This window comes from Anas acuta, chromosome 16, assembly GCF_963932015.1.
Source record: "Anas acuta chromosome 16, bAnaAcu1.1, whole genome shotgun sequence".
NCBI lineage: Eukaryota > Metazoa > Chordata > Aves > Anseriformes > Anatidae > Anas > Anas acuta.
Genome location: NC_088994.1, coordinates 14,270,162 through 14,291,761, shown reverse-complemented (window position 1 = coordinate 14,291,761; position 21,600 = coordinate 14,270,162). Strand labels below are relative to the sequence as shown.

The 21,600-nt window shown below is 44.8% G+C and overlaps 1 long non-coding RNA gene across 1 annotated transcript in view; it reads left to right on the top strand.

The window, feature by feature from the left end:
• Nucleotides 1–17,097, top strand: part of LOC137865656 (uncharacterized) — a 43,089-nt gene extending 25,992 nt beyond the window's left edge. Inside the window, exons 2-3 of the long non-coding RNA XR_011102036.1 lie at nt 12,609–12,760; nt 15,936–17,097. This is a non-coding gene — a long non-coding RNA (uncharacterized lncRNA). The remainder of the gene's footprint in view (nt 1–12,608; nt 12,761–15,935) is intronic.
• Nucleotides 17,098–21,600: the final 4,503 nt, after the last annotated feature.

Below are 21,600 nucleotides of genomic sequence, written 5' to 3'. Positions count from 1 at the left end.
AAAGGGACGAGTTATTCCAGCTCCCCACTCTGTGACCAGGCCTCAGGAGAAGAGGTGCTGCAGGGCAGAAGCATTAAATTTGCCCTTGGGGTTGGCAGAGCTGCAAAGATGCTGCTTTGCCACAGCTTTGGGGTGTTGCATTTAATTTTAGTAATCCCGGTGGAAAAGATTTCTCATCTTTCAGTTCTACTTTGGAGCACAGGACCCAAACATCCTTTTATAAGCACGTGATGCAATAAGAGGCACCCCAGGCTTGTACAGAGATAGGAATTAAATAATCCTACCTGCTGTACGCAGCTGCATGGTCTGTAGGTTATCTGGTTTTACACAGCAGTAGTATGTGACTGCATGTAAAATTGCCCCACGTAATTATTCAATCTCATGACAACTATTCAGTTTGCAAAGCAAAAATAATCATGTGATTACCCTGTAATTAGCTGATAGTTACTAATCAATTGCATCTGCAGTTCGCCTTCCACTGAGGGCTTGGGGTGGTTTGTGGGAAGGGCACGGTGCCCGCCCCGAGCAGCTCGCAGGGTGCAGCCCTGTTGGGTAGGGGGATAGGGGAAGAGCCAGGGGACAAAATCCTTCACTAGGGCTGGACAGCAGGAGTCAGGCACCTTGTGTACCGGGCCCGGCTTTGGAGGGATCAAAATAGGACGTGCACAATCCAATTTGGGGGATTGGCACAGAATGGGAGGCTGCAAATGTAGTGGGATGAGGTCTGGGTGCAAATACCAAATGCATTCCCAAAGCATTTTGATACCTCTGTTGTCACTCGTCTTCTCAAGGCTTCGCACAGCCAGGGCTTCTTCTTTCACAGGGATGCAGTTTGCATGGCAATAAGCACAAAGTGGTATATATGGAAAATATGCTAGCGTATGTCGGCAATGTGTGTCTGCTCTTCTGGTCCATGGATGGAAAGAGGCCAGTGGAGTCACCTGTCCCTTCACCCTTAACAACACAGGCTGGGTCTAGAATACTTGCATATGATGAGAAAATGGGATCATCCAGGACCTCTGAGGAATGGCAAACTTCTGGGGCAGTCTCTAACTTCTGGACATAAATTCGTGAAACCCTCCCAGAGCATCCTAGGCTTGAGCCTGAAGGTTTGTGGCTATTTAGGCAGGGGTGATTTGTGAAATCAGGAGCGGTGCTGGGAAAACTGAAGGGAGAAATGGGGCTACAGAGGGGCTTTGACTGGCAGTTTGATAAATATTTCTGCTGTGAAAGAAAAAATTAATGGATGACAACACTAGGGATGTGTCTGTGAGATGTTCCTCAGGACTTTAAAGGGAAGAAAGCCTGAACTTGGTGCTGCAGGGGAGACCCTGCTGTGCAGCTGGGAAGGGACGGGGTGACCAAGGGGAGGGCCAGGGCCTCTGCAGCAAGGCAGGGCATGGATGTGATCATCTTTATCAGACAGGGAAAAAATATGGAAATATGATGGAAAGCAAGCAGTGAGGGAGAGGGGTGAGCGCTGAGGTTACAAACCAGGCTGGCAAGGGGGGAATGGCCGTGCTCCAGGGAGAAAGAAGAAGAGGCTGAGGGACTTGTGGACAGAAGGACGAGGCCAGGAGCCTCATGATGCCCAACAGAGCTGCACGGGGGGGCTGAAGCCCTGGGAAGGGCTGTAGGGCTGGGTGCATGTGTACCAGCACATCAGTCCTCCTCGCCAGGACGTCAACCCTCCTCGCCAACGCGCTGCCTGCCTGCCTCCCTCCCTCCCTATCACCCGAACCTCCTATTAAGAAAGATCCTGACAACACCATAAAAATGTCTTGCGTCAATTGAAAATTCATTGTTCACTAAAAGCTAATCAAAGCGCGGGTAAACACAATGGCCCCCTTTCCCCGAGCCTGACGTTTCATTTACACAAGAGCTCAAGCAGTCGCACCGGCGCTCTGCCACGCAGCCGTCAAGCATTGATTGTGCTATTCAGCAGGATGGCTCAATAATTACAGCCCCCGATCTCCAAACCACACCAAAGAGCAGGCTTACCACTGCTAGCCTTTGTTACTAATTGTCCTTCAGGATACTTGAGATGAATTACCGTGGCTTACATTTTCCTGTTTTTCCTTTCTCTTCTATTGGGTTACAAAAAAAAAGAGAGAAATCTTTCCACTTAGTGGAGCTGGACAGATCAGACAAGTGTAGCGTTGCCTGTTGACAGCACTTCATAAGAAAACCCTCTGACTGCAAACTGTCTCATTGACATGTTCAGCTTGACACGTCAGATTGATTTTTGATTGTTTTACACAGCTCACTTGTGCATGTTTTCATTATCCAGGCTGGGCAGTTTTCATACTCACACTTAGGAAATGTTAGAGCTATTAATATAATTTGATAGCATCTATACCGCGTCTAATTGTAACAAGTAATCCAACAAATTAAGCCTCTTTTGCCAAAGCTCTCCAAAATGGATTGCACTTCTTGTCACTCTTTTGCTTTGTTTGATTTGGGGCTGCTTGAAACGGTAGCAAAATTTTTTGTTCTTACTTCCTAATGCTGGTAGCTGAGGACAGAATTAGAGCCAAAAGTTTTAAGTTCAGGATGGAAGAGTGTGATCAGTGCCAGATCCAAACTTCTCCGTGACTTGAGCTGGGTCAGCTCCCGACCCGCAGCCTGCGAGGTGACGGCGTGCCTGGGGAAAGGACACTTTGCCTGGCATGGCTCCCACGCAGACAGGTCGGATCAATGCCTGTGGTTCGTTTATTAAATCTGCGGCCTCGGGCTGCACAACTGCCCCTGCCGGACTCAGGAGTGCACAGCCACCGAGCAGCCGGGGGATGCTTTCTGCAGGAGGGTTGCTTTCTGCTTCCTCAGCAGGGAGCCCCCATGCCAGGGTTATGGCTTCCTTCAGCACATCCCCTGTGTCCCCAGATGTCCCCACAGCCACCTGGGCTCAACCATTCCCCATGCTCACCCTCCAGCTCCTGCTCTACTGCTTCCTTTTCATTTTCTCATCTCTGTCTTATCACGCAAGTTCATCTCTGACCTTCCAGCAACCACAGAAAGGAGCTTGGGTGTTGCTTGGTCTTTTCCATAAAATCCTTTCTTTTCCACTGATGACCCAAATCAGAGTTTTTGCACAGTGGTAGCTTGGTGCCAGCCCAGACTCCCCCAGAAATTTAAGAGGAACTTTGCTTCCTAATGCAGCTGAGGGCACAGGCTGAGTAGCATGGCTACTCCGGGTAGCTGGCACCGGGAGAGAATAAGCTCCTTCTGCTAGCCCTGCTTAGCAGAGTTATTCCATGAAAACTGTATCACCTGAACTGTCTTCACTTTTTTTTTTTTTTTTTTTTTTTTTTTTAAAGCCCTGTGTAAAAGGAGGAATGAAGCCATCCAAAATTTCAGAAGTAGCCTATGGTTCCTACACAAAATGGTTTTGCTGCTGCAGTCACATCAGCTGTGTGCCCAGCTGGGGCGATCAGCACTCAGGGAGCTGAGCAGCACACACTGACCACTGTCCTCTATTTCATAAGATTACCCTTTTTCCACCTATCACAGGGGAAAAAAAAAAATCATTCCCCATCACTTTTTCCCTCACTTTTTCCCAATAAACAAAATTCAGTATGCGCTGGTGCCACCCGTCATTTTTCTGAGCTCGAGACACGATTACCCTGATTTCAATCAGCAGGGCAGGCACAGGGAAGGTCCACTGGTGAACAAATGCCCTTCTTGGCTGTCTCTTTGTAAAGCAGCACGGCCCTAAATGGTGTGTAAGCATTCGCCTGCGACTGTGCACTCTCTTCATAACCCTTCCACTCGAGCAAAGTGATTGTCTGAACTGAAATCGCTTCACCGAGATGATTAAATTAGTTCCTACATGCCAGAGATGTACAGAGGTCTTGACATTTATATTTGGGTACTAGAGGCTGACATTCAAATGTAGTCGTGTTTGAAAACAGCATAATTTAAAAAGCAGCGTAAAATCCACTAATAGAACAGGGCAATGGTGAGGGCGATGCTTTCCTTCGGCTGGGGCCGTGCAAAGCAGCCGCTTGCTGTGGCTGTGCTGGGGCGGGCAGGGAGCCGGCACATCCCCAGGGTGTCAGCACCCCTGGGTGCTTCGGGACACGAGGAGCCCAGGGAAGGCAGCAGGAACCCAGCACCTGGTGAGTGAGGAGTTTGTGGTCACGGTGCATCGCTCTGACATGGCACAATCCTCTATTTCTTCCCACCGGTTGAAGTCCACGTGCGGTCGGGATGTCAAACCAACAAGCGCGCAGAGGCGAAAGCTCCAAAAAGGCAAAGCAAACAATTAATTACGCTCCCAGTGAGCCCAGCCAGCAAGAAGCGACGATGCATACACAGGCAGCTTGTTCTGAATTCACCCCGGCACCCCTGTAAAGAGCGTCTGACCTGACATTGCGCTCTGTATTATGTGATGTGGATGCAATAGGCTGTTCGTTGCCATCATTTAGAAACCAAAATTACATGGTTTTTATCATTCTTAACGCAATTATACAATTATTTAACTTGTATTTTAAAGACCTCTATCAAATCCAAACCCCACTGTTTTATCATGGCTTGGATACCCAAGCAGGCACTCTCGTTTGCCTGGAAATGTAAATTTCTGCTTTTACACTGAGCTGCATTGCCACTTCTCAGTGTTGTTTTGAATGAGTGAATGCAAATGATATTATTCAATTTGCAGAAGCAGTTTCATTCATGATGTGACATTAGCATCTGGTACCTAAAGGAAACATTCTTCACCAACTCAAACAACAAAAAAAAAAAATCCGATTGATAAATTCCTGTGAGCACATCCCCCACGACGCCAGCAGTGAAGCAGCCCAGTGGTTTCCCCCTTTTGCATCAAAACCTGAGTGTTTCTGCAGGGATATTCTCGGTTTTCCCAGAATGTCCCTCAAATGAGAGGGGAAAAAAGTACTTCAAAGGTCCGGTTTCAAAACGGGAATTATTTCTAGGATAGAGGATTAATATTATTCCATGGTAGCTGCTGATAAAGCTTTGAAAAACTTGATTTTTTGTGATGTGTCAGCAGCAAAGAGAGAGGTCCATCCATCACGCGGCCTCACACACGGAGGCTGGGGCACACGAGTGTGCAAAACGCCCTGGCAGGAAGAGCGAGCCCGTGCTAAACACGTGTGCCCACATTCATCTCGTGTCTGCACGCATTTGTTATCCTCGCCTGCAATATTGATGACCGAGGACTGAGCTCAGCACACATGCGTCTTTCTCCCCAGATCCATTTTCCTTGACTTGCTCAGCTGAAAAATGCTCGGATTTTTTTTTTGTTTCTTTTCTCGTTTTCAACCGTGTGAATGAAATACCCTTGTATTAGTTCCAACTCCTTTTCCTAGGTGAAAAAAAAAAAAATCCAAACAGCAAAGAGAGGACGTGGGCAGGCCACTGCGATCGATAGCAGATAGGGCTGGGAGACGTTGCGGCTGCTGGTAGCAGGTCAGCAGAGTGGAATATATTGTGAGTGCTAAGCGAGAGCATTTGATTATGCAGGGAAAACCTCATTTTAAAGGGACAGGATAAAACCACGTTAAGAATTAAGATCGGTCTTCAAAATAAGGAAAATGACTCACATCTCTAGGACAACTGGTATCTCTTTTTTTTCGGAGAAAAGCCTCTTAATTAATTGGGTGAAAATTGGCATAAGAATAAGCCAGAATATACATATGTACACATGGGTGTGTGTACATATACATAATACACTTAATTTATTATGCATGTGCCGGAGTGTGTATATGTGTGTGTACGTATGATAAGAATAATGAGCTATAACAAAAATGAGGGGACAATTATTCTGATCTTTTGTAACCCATCTCAACTGCACAAATTATCATCCTGAGCAGTCTGAAACAGAAAACTAAGCATACTAAACTATAGGGAGGCATATTTAAAAAATAAATTAAGGAATAAAATGCACAGAGACAGAGTGCCATGTTTTGTTATGTCATTCCCTGCCTGCCTTTCTTCAGGAGAGAGATTTCAAATTAAATTCAAAGACTCTACTTTTAAATAAACAATGAAAATTGAAAATAGGCGTCCTTGTTAAAATATATATCTCTCTATTTCCTCTCTTATTTTTTTTAAAGTAATGCAGTGCTGTGCCACCGTACCAAAAAAAAAAAAAAAAAAAAAAGGAAAAAAAAAAAAAAGGGCATTAGGTATTAGGATTCCAAACGGGATAGTACATCTTTAATGATACATATGATAATTAAAGAATACAATAAACACAATTAGCATATGTTTTAAACAGTTTATTAGTGAAGCTTACCATAAAATCAGAATATATAGAGCTCCAGGGTTTGTTGGGATAACAGCTTCTAATCCTTAGAGTCATAAAATCCCTGGCTTGGAAGAAATGGGCATCTTTAAAATGATTGAATCAGCAGGCCTCGAGTGAAAATGCACAAATTAGCAAACTCCAGCAGTCGGGCACTGTGCAGTGCTGCAAGGCGCCGGGGTGAAGTCATCGCTGACACTGCCCCAGCAGTCGGATGGGGCACAGCGGGGACGTGGGGCTGCTGCGGACATCCGAGGAGATAATGAGTTAACTCCTTGCATACCAGGGATACCCCAAAATTAAAAAAAATAAATAAATAAATGGAAAAGTCCCCTTTATTTTGCAAATGGTCACTGTGTGGAGAAATGTGTAAATAGGGGGTGGGTGTGAAGGAGATCTCTGACTTTAAAGGAGAAGGGGGCTTTGTGGGGCTCCTTCCTCCCTTGCAACCCTCCGAGGGCACCATGGCAAGGCAGCGGTGGTAGTTGGGGTCTGCAGGGGAGATCCGGCCCCGCTCGAGGGGCTCCCAGCCCCCTGCATGGCCAGAGCTGGTTTAAAGGCCGAATACTCTACCTAACCTTCTTGGCCAGGGTTCTTGCAGCAGGCAACAAACAACCCTCTTTTCAGTGCCCCTGTGTACTCCTGCTCGGCCTTTTTTCCCTTTTGGAGCTGTCCATGAGCTCCCTTTCTCCCCTTCTTTCTTTCTTCTTCAGGGCTGTGTGAGAAAATTTTTATTATTTTCTGCTAATGACTAACATATAAGCTCTTTGCCTCCATCGCTCCACTGCAGAGATAATTTCTTCCCTCTTCTGTTATGTGTTGGTTTGTTTGGAGAAGGCATGAGGGGTTTAATCCTCCTGCTCAGATATTTTAGGGTAAGAGCAGCCAGGAAGGCTCGGGTAAGTCGGTGTGGGCTGAGAGGAGTGAAGTGCTGCTGGGTCTCTTGAAGGAAAGGGGCAAATTGTCAACTTCATAATGAATCCTCATCAGACGTGACGACTTCCAGCTCCACAGTGAGGGAGAAGAATAGCAGCCGGGTGGTGGTTGAACACATCCTTATGGGGAAATCGGAGTGTTTGGATCCCAAAATTAGATCCAAAGGCAGCCAAACATCTCCTTAAAAATGGGAGCTTTGCTCAAATGAAGGCATTTCAAATTCACTCAGCACCAGGTCTAATCTGCCTGGATTTGATCGCAGCTCAGCACAGGGCATTGCTTTTCCTGCAGCACGGCAGGACTGGGGGTATGGTGCTGCTCCGCCTGCTAATTTGGGTGCTCGGGAGCAAAATCTTCTGAGTCATCTTAGACGTGCAAGGAATACTGAAAACACACAGCATGTTGTGCAAGGAGGTGGTACATTTCTTCACATTTCACTGGAGTTTGTAGTTTAATTTGCCTAAACTTCCACCACAGACCTCAGGTCCAGAAGGATCCAGTAGCTTGGCAGCAACGCAATGCACAGCGTGAGGTACTTCTTGCCCCAAATGCATTAGTCTAAATTCAAATTTGGAGGAGAAATGAAGGCCTACAAAGATGAAGTGAATTCCCCAAGGTCAAACAGCAGGACAGTGGCAAAGGCAGGAATATAAACATGAATTATATTGTCACTCTGCCAGAGGAAAAGGTTGAAATGCAGCTCATTTTTTTTTCCTGTAGTTTAGACTCGGCTTGATGTATTTGACCTCTACTCAGCTGGCCAAGGTCCAGGGAAAGAAACATGAAAAATAGTAGTCGGTGTCTGCCCTGGGGAGAGAGGTCAAGGCAATCGGATGTGTGTAATGGGCTAACTCAATGGTAAGCAAGCACAGGTGGGTCGGGGCTGCTCCATCACCTTCAGCGGGTTTGGGTCACTATTGGAAGGAGAAAGGCATTTGGCCCAGCACTCTGAGAGAAGGGGAGAAAATGTAACTGCACCCCTTTTTTGTGGTGATGCTCTCACACTGCCGGATAGCCGGGGGTGCTTGCAGATGATGGCAGCACCCGAATTGTGGCTCCGTCTCCAGCTTCAAGCAGAGGAATTCAGCATCCAGTGGAGCCTTTGCAGCCAATTGACAAGGAAGTGTAACATAAAAGCAGGCTCAGGGGCTGCTTAGGGTGGCTCTTTAAGCCCAAAAGACCATCATTGAGGGCTTGTCCTTCCCTGGAGAAACCTTCTGCAGATCTCTGTCCCTCAGCTGTCTTTGCAGGCTGCTTTAGGGGCAGAGCTTATGGCCTGCGGCCTGTTCCGCCCTGTGCAGCCCTCTGATGGTGGCACCTAAGGCCTGCTCACACAGGCATGTTAAAGAGCAATAAATGTGCCATAATAGATAATAAATGTGCCATAAAGGGTGTCCCCAGCTGAGCTGGCAGCAGTGGGGGGCTGAGTCCTGCTATGTCGTGCCCGATCCCAACCACATGCCCTGCGATCACCGCGGTGCCACCAGGGTAAAACTGCGGCGCTCGGGGTCAGGATGCTCAAGGAGCAAGGAGCTGCTCCAGGGAGAATGAACCTGGAGTAAAATTAAAAACAGAATTCAGCAAGTATCAACCACCCCTCTCTGCTCTCGCCCTGATAAAGGCCATGACATTTTCTAAACCTGGGATTTGAAAGAAAACATTTTAAATAATAATTTGTTCACTGCTCTCTTTTTCATTCAGGTGCAAGCATTAACTTGATTTATTATTTTTTTTACCAGCTAAACAAGTGCCACAAGCATTTTTGCCATCAGTGCTTGCATTTGGAATGTAAGGTCAATTTAGCATGTGCAAAATATTTTCCTGTTCATTTTCCTCTACAATTTTATATTTATTAGTGGGAAACCCAGAAATGGTGGATATTGAATTCAGCTAAAAACTAATTCTGCACTGAATATTTGACTAAGGCATTGACTTTAAACTGTTATTTATTTTTACAAGTAATCCAAAAATAATGCTGCAGGGTTTATTACCTAGCCATATCACACATAATTTGACATTTGAATATGAGGGCTCACGTGTATGTTAAAACAGAGAGAAAATATGCACAGAACATTTTCAAGACTACTTAAGAATAAAAATAAAAAATCGGAAAATTATTACGTGCCCCAAGTACATTACAAATTGAAAAACTGACAGCAGTGGGTAGCCAGTACACTGACATTTATTTGCTCAGCTCCTCTGCACAGACTTTTAGGATATTCTATCATGGTTTAATGTCTCTCAGCAAAGAATGTGCTATAAAAGAAAAAAAAAAGCAATGCAGCTGATAAAATTAATGAAACAAATCATTGTTGAAAAGCATTTGGTGAGGTGTGAATTTGAAAGCTAGTTTCCTAATACAATATTTGTAAAATAAACAGAAATTAATATCCATTAATATTAACATAATTATCTTAACTGAGAATGTTGAACTGTTGCCTGTTTTGTGCTTTTCAATTGCAGCATCTCACTACAACTGTTTTTGTAGCTGGGGAATAATCTGCTTGTGTATGCTGTAATGACACAAGAAATAAAACATAATAAAAGGAATAAAATGTGAATTCCCATCTCAGCAAAGAGTAATTCCACAACACATATATTTTTGGTGGCTTTCCCAGAAGGTGAACACTTCTGCATGGCTTTAATTCCTAGCCCCGCTTTCACGGCGACACTGAGCCTGGTTTACAGGAGAAACTCACTCTGGTTAACACAAAAACCTTTCCCCAGCTCTTAAAACAACTCCGAGTGCTCCTAAATCTCCTAAAAACCTGCTTGCATCCCTGCAGCCTCCATTCAGCTGGGCTCCAGGGCCATGAGCTCCTGCTGCTGCAGTGGTCCAAGCAAAAGGTGGGGCACCCACCTGGGAGCATCCTCGCTGCTGGTGGCCCTCGGGTGCCTGTCACACCCCTGAGGAGTTCCCAGGTGGGCATCTCCATTTTTGCTTTCACAGTGGAAGTGAATTCAAATCTTCCCAGCTCCGTGCACCGCCACCTTTCAGGCCAGCTAAAATCTGAAAAAAATATGGCGTTTTCCTTGAGAAACGGCTTATTTTTAGTTCTGCAGCTACCGCAGTGGCTCGCTAGTGAAACCAGGCACTACGTGGACTGAAGTAAAAATACCGACACCTCATAAAGACAAATCACAGACAGAAAATGGGGATTTGTTCTTTAAATCATCAAAGCAATACGGCACATGACCACATCCCTGTAGTTAATCAGGTTGGAGTTCGCTGGATGCAAACACCGTCATGCTACATGGTGCCGAAGGCTGGAGAGACACGTGGTCTTGGGCAGCCCAGGGTATGCCAGATCCATCCTTCTGCCTTTCTGACATCCCCATTACAAAATCCAAGAGCAGCCACCTGTAGCACAAGAAATCCGAGCAGGCAGGATGGGGACAGTTCCAGCTTTGGCTTCAGGAAGATTTCTAATTTGCAGTTTGTTAGGTCCCACGTTAGTGTTTGCTGCCTGCCCACACATCGTGGGGAACATATGCTTTAGATGGGATCCTTTCTCTGAAGCGAGATGAAGTGCTGAAGATTTTCTAAGCAAATAGCCCCTTCTAAAAACCTTTCCTCATCCATCCCAAGCCCCAAAGAGCAGGTGTTGGTGGGTGTCCGTCCAATACATCACCTGTACCAGCTGTGGCAGGTATCCCTAAGGTCCAACCCAGAGGGACCAGGGTTGTGTCAATAGCTCACTTCTTGGCCGAGCCACCTCATTAATTTGGCCTTAACCAAAACATTTTATCCATCATGAAAAAAAAAAAAAAATTAAATTACTCTTTCCTAAACCTTTATTAACCAATGCTATTATGACTACCAAGCACAGACTGATTTTAAATGTTGTCTTGGGGAACAAAATATCCAAAACATTCCTTTTTGGAAGTGGGGAAGTACATGTACAACTTTTTCCAGTCTCTGTTCCAGCCTGCCACGTTGCCATATTTACCACGGCGCTAACAGTTGTCAGAGATTATCTGGCTGAGTCACAGCTTTTACGGGCTCGACTCCGGTACTAGAGACGCAAAGCAGCTCCTCTGAAACCCAAGGTTTATGTTGGCATCAGTGAGATCAGAATTCGCCCTTCTGTTTACCATTTAGCTGAATCACCCCATCACAGACCAACTGTCATCTGTCACTCCATACTTTTAATGGTACATTGCACTGATGTTGTCTATTTTTTCCCCTTTCTAGCAGCCCTGTCACTCTGGTATGTGCTAATCTCTTCTTCCAGGCTTCTGTTGGTTCTCTTAATGACTACGCGACTGCAGTTTAGTTTCCAAAAAAAAAAAAAGAAAAAGAGATTTTGGGGAGTTAGAGACAAAATCAGCTTTGGGAAGTGCCTCCCAAGATGTGCTGTGCTCCTACCATGGAAGGCACACATTTATCTGGGGAGCGGAGCGGACAGGATGCATCTCACCACCTGCATGTGTGCTGGATAATTAATTAACTTTAAATTTGCTTTCTGTTCTTAATGATAAGGCCTCCCCACAGCTCCATGTCCCTATGGCCAGGGGATCAGAAATACTTACCCAGTGCTTGGCTTTCTTGGCCTGGTGGTGACGGCACTTTGGTGCTTGTCACCCCCTTGTCACCCCTGCAGTGACAAGGGGCTCACAAGGCACTGGCAAGCGTCTTTGTGCATCTCTCACCCCATTCAATCTCCAGACTTTTTTAGAGGTGCTTTTCTAGCATCTGCAAAGCAAATGTGTTCCTTTTCTCGGGGGATAAATTGCAATAAAATGGGGAGGGCAGTGCCTTGCAAAGGGCAATGCAACTATGGGAGGAACTGCAAACGGGGGGCAATATCGAATATTTCAATAATTGAATATTATTTCCTGTCCTTAGGGAGGTGTATGTGGGTGGGGGGGGGGAATTTAAGCTACAGCAATCATCAGGGAGTCTTTCCACCCCTTCTTAGATTGTTCATCTAAGAATAGTACATGGTCTTTTTCTTACCAAACATCTACAAAAAAAACACAACTTTGTTCATGACCTTTCCAAAATTACCCACATGCATGTGAAATGAGCCTTAACACCGAGCCGTGAATTTTGTGCAAACTGTCTCTTAGCTATGGTGTGTAACACCTGCATGCGTTAACCCACGTGGGGGTCCACATGTCCCTGTACTGGCAAAGGGTTTTGTCCCTGCAAAATGCATGGAAATGTACACACCATTTCGATGAGTCAAAGTTCAGGACAAAAATTGGTTTGCTCGTTCAATTGCTGTATGTGTGTGACATGTAGTATACATAACTTGTAGAGAGGTCCATCTGGTAAGAGAAATAATATTGTGTCATTGCATTATATGTGTCTGGTATGGGTGTATTTCTCTGCACTCCTTCTTTGTCATGATTCCATGGTTTAATTTAAATACGTGTTTCACTTCTCTCCATATTTCAGGTTTATTACAGAGTATGAAAAGCAGGAAGCTTTCTGCTCACTTCATACATCTCCTCCGCAGAGCCAGCCATCAGAAGCCAGCACAGACTCCAGACTGATTATTGTTACACATGATCTATGGAGCAGATAAATTACAGCTTGATTTTTATAAGGTATGTTGAGCCTGCAGGCTTCAGCAGAAACAAAAACAAAACAAAACACAAAACCTTGCTTTAACTAGTAATTTGAAGAAATATGACAAACCTGACATGGAAGTCACAGAGCAAATAAATATGCACATCCATCATTTTGTAAAATAATGCCTTCGCTAGAGAGACCTCTGCTTGCTGCAGTCTGCACTGTAAAATTTCTTTGTGGTTTACCAGTGTCAGATCTGTTATATGAGGGATCAAGTTAGTTATATTTGAAGGAAAGAATTGTATGCATATAAGAACTGGTGTCACACAGTAAAACAGCACAAATAACAATCTGGGTGAATCAAAACTAAGCTGATGTTAGGACATATTACAGTATTCCTGGAATGTTTAGATGTGGTTTTCCTTCAAAATATGATTGCTAAATCACCAATCTGACAGTCTTTTCTTCCATTGCAAAATAAGCCAGTTCCTAGAAATAAAATCACCTGATGGCTATCGCAGATATAAAATCCCACTTTGCACAAAATCCGACAAAAGTCAGTTTCAGGGTCATCTCAGCACAATAGTTTTGTTGGTGCACTGGAAAGAAATTCTGTATGAAATTCTCACTTCGGGAATTGGCTTTTTTTGTTTGTTCGTTTGTTTGTGAGGTCAGCCTCACCAACAGTCCCTCCCTGTGGAGCCAGGGACTGCAGTTATCACCAGGTTCATGCTCACCACACCGCACAACAAAGTGGGAAGTGTTTTAAGATGAGGCTGAAGCACTGGCACCGATGGGAATGTTGCCTTTGACATTTGGAGGAGGGTTTTACTTGGCAAGTTTAAGGGCTAAATCTAACAATTTATGTCAAACTGCCTCTGGAGATAGCACAAAACAGAACCAAATGTTCCAGTCCTAAATAAGTGCCTTCATCAGAGCCACAAGCACTTTTGTGCTCCCTTCTTGAGCCAAGGAGCCCCAGATTTTTCTCCCTGTCCTGTGATGGTTCTTGAGCAGGCAGGATGGAGAGGAGCCAGGTCACCACCACACACACATACATGTGCTCATGTCCAAAATGTTCCCCAGCCGAGAGGAGACACTGTGCCACAGCGAGCCTGGGTCCTCCTGGGCTCTGGCAGGACCTAGATCTCCAGTGCCCTGTGCCTGGTCTCCATTATATTCTGTGAAATCACAGTGGACATTGTTCAGAAAAGAGTTCAAGAGCCTTTGTGTGCAAGGACCCAACAGGTCAGGGACAGAAACCACAAACCGAGCAGCTCAGCGACACCAAAACTGCTGCAGCTTTGAGGATATGCATAATTATTGCTGTAGGTATCAGGAAGCTTTTATATAAGTTGGATTGGCAGCAAGTGGAGGATTTCAGGTTAAGAGATCTGAACCTATGGCCCACACCCCTTTATTAGATATGATGCTCATAGCCTGCCAGGGAGGTCTGCAGGAACCTGCCTGTATTGGACCACAAACCTTCTATCCAACAGACAGTCCTACATATACAGCAAGGTGGTGATCGAAAAAGTAACTGTTTGACACCTACAGACAGCTTGTTTGATCTGATCTTGGAGTTTTGGCCAGCAAATATGATCCTTTGCTTTGGTCTGATCCTGCAGTGCTGGTCAAGCCAGGCAAATGTTATCTGACCCACTTGGAGCACAGCTTATTTGAAGAGACCACGATCTATTCCACTGCATCTTCCAAGTCTCACCTTGCAGTTTAAAAGCTAAATGTATGTTCACTACGCTTAGCATTGCAAAGCCAAAATAACGGCTTGTGCTTGTTCCATAAAATTGCCAGCTAAATTTTAATTCTGGAATCATTACTCTAGGTGTTTGTCAAGAAAGATGTACAAAGCAGACAGAACATGCTTAGCATTTCATACACCAGGTTGAGCTGCAGGAATGACAGGTTGAAAAATCTTGTTTGAACTCACAGACTGAAACCATTTAATATAGAAGTCACTGGTGGACTATAAATATGGAAAACCAACGTGCCATATTTTTATAGAAACCCCCTTCTGAATATCTTTTAAACATATTATTGTTTCAGAGCAGCTGTAGAAGCTGAACGCTCCCATTTTTGCTTTGAACATCTACTGTTCTTCGACGAGTGAACCTTCAAAACATGCACCAAATGTGTGCACAATACACAATTCCTTTGAATGTGCACTTGTATTAACTGACCCCACAAAAGCCAACTGTGTTCATTTAGGCTAGGAATTACCCAATTTGCTCACATAATCTCAGCAATTACATGTTCATCTTGTTTAAATATCAGACCTATGGTGTCATTTGCGTAGTATCTGATCTTTCTAGTTAACCTCAAAGATATTAATCTTTATTAAAAGGGGTGAGAGGTAAAGAGGGGGAAGAGATGCTGGTGACAGATATTTTGACAGCTAGGAAAAGTCATTTATAAAGAGAGCATCAGCAAACATTAGGGGTGGCATATTGATATCATCAGCAAGGAAATGGTTGGCCAAGACCGCATAAGGTATTACACCCTAAATAACGGCAACCATTTTTTTCCCAAGGTTGATCTTTTATAGTTTTAAAAGAGAAATTTACTATGATGCATCCTATGGTAAAATGCCAGAAATTTGACTGAGATTTACTTAAAGTGACAGCAGTGCCCCATTTTGTCCAAGAAAGATGATTACTAAATGTCACGTCTATCTACTCTCATGTGGATCACTTATTTGACATGTTCGTGTCTAAGCTTTGCAGTGCTTTGCAACATGTTTTCTGCTGCTCTGAGGCAATCTGGAATCTTTGCGGTGAAAACGTGAGCTGGCCAGCGGCGGTTCATTAAAATAAATAAATAATAATGCTGGGATTTGTTCCTCTGCATCCCAAGGGTGTCAGGCCAGAAGCAGGCATCAGAAGCCCTTACAAGAACAGACCACGAGCGTATGCTTCTGGTCAGGCTGCGAGAAGGCCGTAACTGGCTTGATGCTCTTGCCATCCCAGCTGGAGTAGAAGCACAGGAAAAAGAAAATGCTGACATTTAAACACAGAAAATAACCTCCTGAAATTTGCTCTTTTTTTGTTGTCGTTTGTTTGTTTTTGTTTTGCATGGTTTAATTTTGTTTGTTTTTGTTTTGTTTGTCTTTATGTTTGTTGTTGTTGTTGTTGTTTTATATAAATTTGTCTTCAGAACCCTATTTTTTCCTTCTTTCTTCCCCACATTTCTCAGTTCCTGGAGCAGGGCAGAAGTGAAACCCACACGGACTGACACAGCCACAGCGCAGTCTCCTGCAGCCAGGACTCCCATTTCCATCACCTGCTTTGCCGAGCCTCGGAAGTGACCTAAGGCAAGTGTAATGGAAAGCAAGGTGGAAGGCTTTTTGCGCAAAATGGAGTGGTAGCAATGAATAATTCATGGTATTTTACCTACTTTGCCATTTTAGCTTGTCTTTCTTTGTAGTTATTACCTTCCAGCCCGAATGCTTGTCTCTAGGTTGATACACTAATTCATGCATGTTTTGGAGATCAAAATGTGGTAGCTTGAAGTGTCAAGAATTAAAGCAGGTGCTGGAAGTGGGGATCCCACCAGACCCAACTATTTGTAGCAGCCTCTGCAGTCCAGAAAGAGGCGAATCCTTAGCACTGAACCAGGGTGCTCTTTCTCCCATGCCCTTAGAAATTTCTATCAACCCCAATTAAATAAAGCACTACATAAGAAAAGAGAAGGCTAAAGAACTGAATGCAAGGACTTTATGAAAATTAAAATTACACGCCTTTCTGTCCACTTCAGCAGCCAACCTGGGCAGACGCCCATTTATTTACAAATGTCCAGGTGCAAATTCTGTTGTCACAAAATACTGCAACAACACTGAGTAAGGGTTTATTTGTTGACTGCGCTGTCTGTGTGGTTATAACCTCAGCCAGGTTCTCGTGGTCAGTCCATCCCAAACTCACAGCAGCTCTATAAAATTTTAAGTTTTCTTGTATATGTTCTTTGGGATGCCCAGCCAGCACATCAGCACTCACTTAAGTCACAGTTTAACTCCCAGAAAACCTGCAGGAGCAACAAAAACAGCTCTAAATGTATCCTACGTAATATGAAAAGAGGGGGTTTTATCATATGGTGGAAGATTAAAGCCTCTTGAAATGAAAGTAGAATGTGTAACTGAATGCAAGGTTTCTAAATAGGTGGCACATGTCAGCCGGCATTACAACGGTGTCTTTAGGTGAGCCTTTGATATAGACTGTTAAATAGTTCAGCGAGATAGATGTGACCATGAGAGGGTTTCGCAGCCTTGATTTGTTTTCCAGCTAAAATAAATCTGAATAGTATAGGCTTAAATTATCTGTGATTTCTCTGTCTTTAAAAGGACACATAAAAGCTCACGAGATCGCTGCACAACCTGGGAAAAAAAAAAAAAAAAAAAAAAGGAAAAAAAAAGAAGAAGAAGAAGAAAAAACAGGAAAACTATGAAAGATTCATTTTAATGGAATCCAGGTTTAGCTGTTTCATATTTAATAGTATTTAATATTTCATTTACTACTGGGGACTCACCTTTTTCAGAAGAGTGTAAGATTCGAGGCACCATCGTGCATTAAGATTTTATGTCTGACTGTAGCAATGCTGTGGAGGTTGGCGTTGGAGCTGCTCAGCCTGATGCAGAGCCTGCAAGCACCCAGATCTCTTGCTTTTTTCCTACAGCCAAAATAGGAGCCCCAGAAAGTGGTGGGGTAGAGCTGCGAATCCTAGCAACAGGCGGAGAGAGAGAACTGTACGTTTCTTCAAGTCCTCTGACTGCTGGTGCCTTCTGGTGCAAGATTTAGGGGGAGCAGCAGAGCTGGGGAGGGCACGGACACCCAGAGATGTCCAGTGGGGTGGGTGAGCCTTCACAGCATGGGGGAAGAGCAAACAAAGCCACACTCAAGTTTATATAGACATTGTTATTGCACTTTCTTTCATGATAATGTACTGCCTATTGATGGGAGGGTGGTTTTTTCTTGTGTTTCTTTTTTTTTCATTTTTCTGAGCTTTTAATCTTTTTTTAAGCTCTTCTCAGTGATAATGCAGGCATCTCTTTTTAAGCGAGTGCTGAATTTTTGCACTCTAACGTGTGATCACAGAGCTCTGTGAGAAAACCCATCATTCTGCGGTGCACAGGCAAATCGTGAGCATCGAGAGCTATCACTGGCGTTTTGCAGAAAGGAAATATAGGCCTGGGAGGACCCCTGCCCAGACCTGCAGCTGGATGGGAGCTGCCCCAAGCTCAGTTCCACGTGGTGCATGAGGACATGTGGGTGCTGGCAGGGTGGAAATGTCCCCAGAGGGTCATGGTTCTCCATCCTGCCTCGGTGCAAACAGCAGTTAGGTCTTTTCTCAGTCTTTCTAAGGATAAGAGTGACCCCACTGACTTCAGAAATACCTGTACCATTGCCTGAGAATCTGAGCAGCTGCCCTGTGGCACAGATTTGTGCATGGCACAGGAAGGCACAGCCTTGTTTCACAAGGGACAACATCAGGTTGCACCTTCAGAGCCCTGATCGCACATCTTCTGGAAGGAGAGTCTCCTGTTAAATATCCAGCAGCTCTTGTCTTTACAGTATTCAACCGGCTTTTCTTCCTGAAGTCTGTCCATACAGTTTGACCTCTCTCTGTGGATATTCCTCAGAGCCTGAAGCTCTCAGATAATCTAAAAGTCTTTCCTGACACCAACATAGCAAGGCGGTTTTCACTCAACTAGCATTGCACTGGCTTCCACACCACACCAAATATAAAAAGGGACCTCCAGACTTCATAGTCCCATCAACCATTCAGATACGTATAATTTTCCCAGTTCATGCCAGTTTGTTAGGTTTTGCTGTGAGTTTTCCTACTGGGAGAAGTGTTCCAACTCTTAGGAGTTTTGCCTGGATGCAACGTGTGGGAAGGGCGTTTAGAGGAGCGGGGATGCAGAGCATTTCATGGTGCAACACAGACTACTGCTCCTGTTAAAAGATTAATTTTGTAGCAAGTAACACTGGTGGGCTGTTGCCTTGGACTGGACCAGATGCTGCAAGGATGAAGCTCAAACTCAGACAGAAGGTTGCAGCAGAAGAGAAGGATTCGGTTCCTAGCAGCTAGCACCACAGCAGAAGATGGGTGCTGTGAGACCTTCTTTTTGGGGGCATGTTCCAAATACACCCCCCTCCCGGAGCTGCTAGCTTCAAGATTATCTAAAAAGGTGTTTAGCCAGAAGAGGGCAAGCAGCTTTTTGCTAGCAATTTCTCTTTCAGATCTCATCTTAGGGGCTCTGGCATTTGCATAACTTCCCACAGAAACTGAATCAAAGGTTGACATCACGGAACAGAATCTCGGGCGTGATTTAGCATTAGTCAGCCACTAGTCATAAGCATACTGTCATCCCCCTATAGCTGACATCTTAATTTAGTTGCCCCCATGCACTCACATGCTCGGCAGCAGCAGATTCTTGTGGTGTGACCATGCTCGAACTGTTTAACACGGGCTTGCACACTGAAACATCCCAAACACGCTGGTCCGATACGATCAATTTTCAGTGCATTTTCCTTTTAGGTAAGAAGGGAATTTTAAGTCCTCTTAAATAATTGAAGATACTACTGATACAATCAAAAGTCAAGCTCCCCAAGATGAAAATGTCTAGATGATGAATAAGTTAATGGAACTAAAATCCCAGTCGTAGCTGATTAGGGGACCAGGAGAGTTTATCAGAGATGGGAATGTACAAGCCCAGTCACAGTCTGACCTTGTAACGAATGAGATCTGAAAAGCAATTAATTGAGAAATTATCAGGGAAAAACGAAGTTGTATGGTTGGTTAGGTAAAGCAATATGTCAATGGGCCAGGGATTGATTTGGCTGGAATACCTCAAGGTCTCTGTTCTGATGATTCAGGACTTGAAGGAACTGGCCCGAGCCAAGCAATAAAAATAAAACAGGGTCAGCAGAGGGAGTCATCAGTCAGCACGGTGGATCAGTGTTCATGCATTATTTAGCTGATAGTTAAGGGAAGTTATCAAACAAGAACAGGCTTTAATCCCAACTTTTTCCCCAGGGGGAGAGGAATTGAAGGGGGGGGAAAGGAAAATGCTCCACTGTGCAAGTGCTCACCATCCTCAACCAAAACTGAGCTGGGAGAGGGCTGGTGGGAACAAGTGGTGGCTGGTCCTGCTGGCAAAGAAAGACAAGAAATAGAAAGACCCCGCTGACTCTCAGTTTTCAGGCACAGTTCCCAAATCCCAGAAGTCAACACTGTGACATCTTCTTCCCCTGCCTTTCCTTCCTCCCTTTGCTGCCAGCTTTCTGATGGGTATTACAGCCCAGGCATATCTAGAGGCAATCATGAAACCTCTGCTCTGCTGTGGTTTGACACTGGACATCATTTTCTGCTATATCTTCTTCCTTCCTCTTGCCAACAAGCCATACAGGACCTCAACTCCATCCCCTGCAGATACCCATACATCCCCCGGGCCACTGATGCTGACCTCCTGCCCATTTGTACCTTGGTTTTATCAATCCACCAGCCTCCCACGTGCTATGCATTTGAGAAGCTATTGCTGAAAGCAAGCACGTTAATCTGAGCTGCAAAACATGGCTGGAAACACAGTTCCTCCTCTCCGCAAGATGCTTTAGGGTCTGAGTATGAACCAACCTGAATGAGAATGTAGTATCCTGGAGCTCAAGGGAACAGCACAACAAAACAAATGATATATATAAAGTCTTCTGGAAGGATCAGTGGGCTGGGTGAGAATAGCTGTCTCTTTGCTCGTCTTATGACAATTCACCAAATAACACTAAAACATGTCTCCTCTCCGAAGACAGGAGAAAACCCCCGCAGAACCAGCCAGCACATGTTTCGTGGCAGGAGCAGGGCCTCAGACACCACAAACAGTTCCTTTTTAGGAGCTCAAGATCCTGAGAAGCTGCAGAAAATTTGGGCTGGGCTGGAGGTTTGCTAGAAAGCTGGAAAAGCAGCTTTCCCATTGGGACAATATTTTAGGTTCTGTGTTTTTTTTTTAGTTTTGGTGTTGATTTTTTTTTTTTTTTTTTTTTTTTTTTTTTTTGAGAAAGGTTTTCGACACAGTTCAGATTTGATACTGGGTCTTTTTGTCATTTCCTTAACTAAACCTAAATGACAACCGCCTCCGTGGCTGAAAATAGGGACGTCATTACCATAGCTATAGTGGGGCGAGAGGGAAAGGTTTGGCGGATAAATATAAAACGTCCAGTGATGCAGATATAGGCTGGGTGCGTTAATGTCAAGGCTAAGGAGGGCTGCATGGAGGTAACAACATGAGGAAAGATTAAAGCAGGGAGAGAAGCTCCCGTACCCCCTCACAGCAGCGATGGAGCAGTTGTGCTGGGCTCTTCTTCCCAATGGTGGCGAGGACGGTCAAGGGGACCTGGTTTGGTTGTGGGTGTCTTGTAGGGGGGACCCCAGGCGGGAAGTTGGAGGAATGGAAGGGAACTAAAGTGATCAGTGAGAACTGGTTTCCTTGCTGAGGTTGATCTTTGACTGCAGGGAATGGTCAGGTCCAAGAGCACTGATGGGGAGCCAAAAACCCCACTAATGGAAATCAGAACAGAGCAGTGATTTTAGCCAGTTAAATCCTAGAACAACTCCATTCTTACTCCGCACGTAGCCACTGCTGCTGCTTTATCACAAACATGGGTTTTTAGAAGGAAATTTCAGCAACAACTTGGAGATAAAGGAGAGACTTTTTCCCCCTGCCTGTGAACATATATCAGCCTGCACTCGTTTCTGGGACTCGCGGCATGTCATGCTCCACGTAATGCATTTTCCAGTTGTCCTGACCCGAGAGCTTTGCATTCAAGGAATAGATCCCCCAGGTGAATTCATCAGGAGGAGTAATGATAACCAA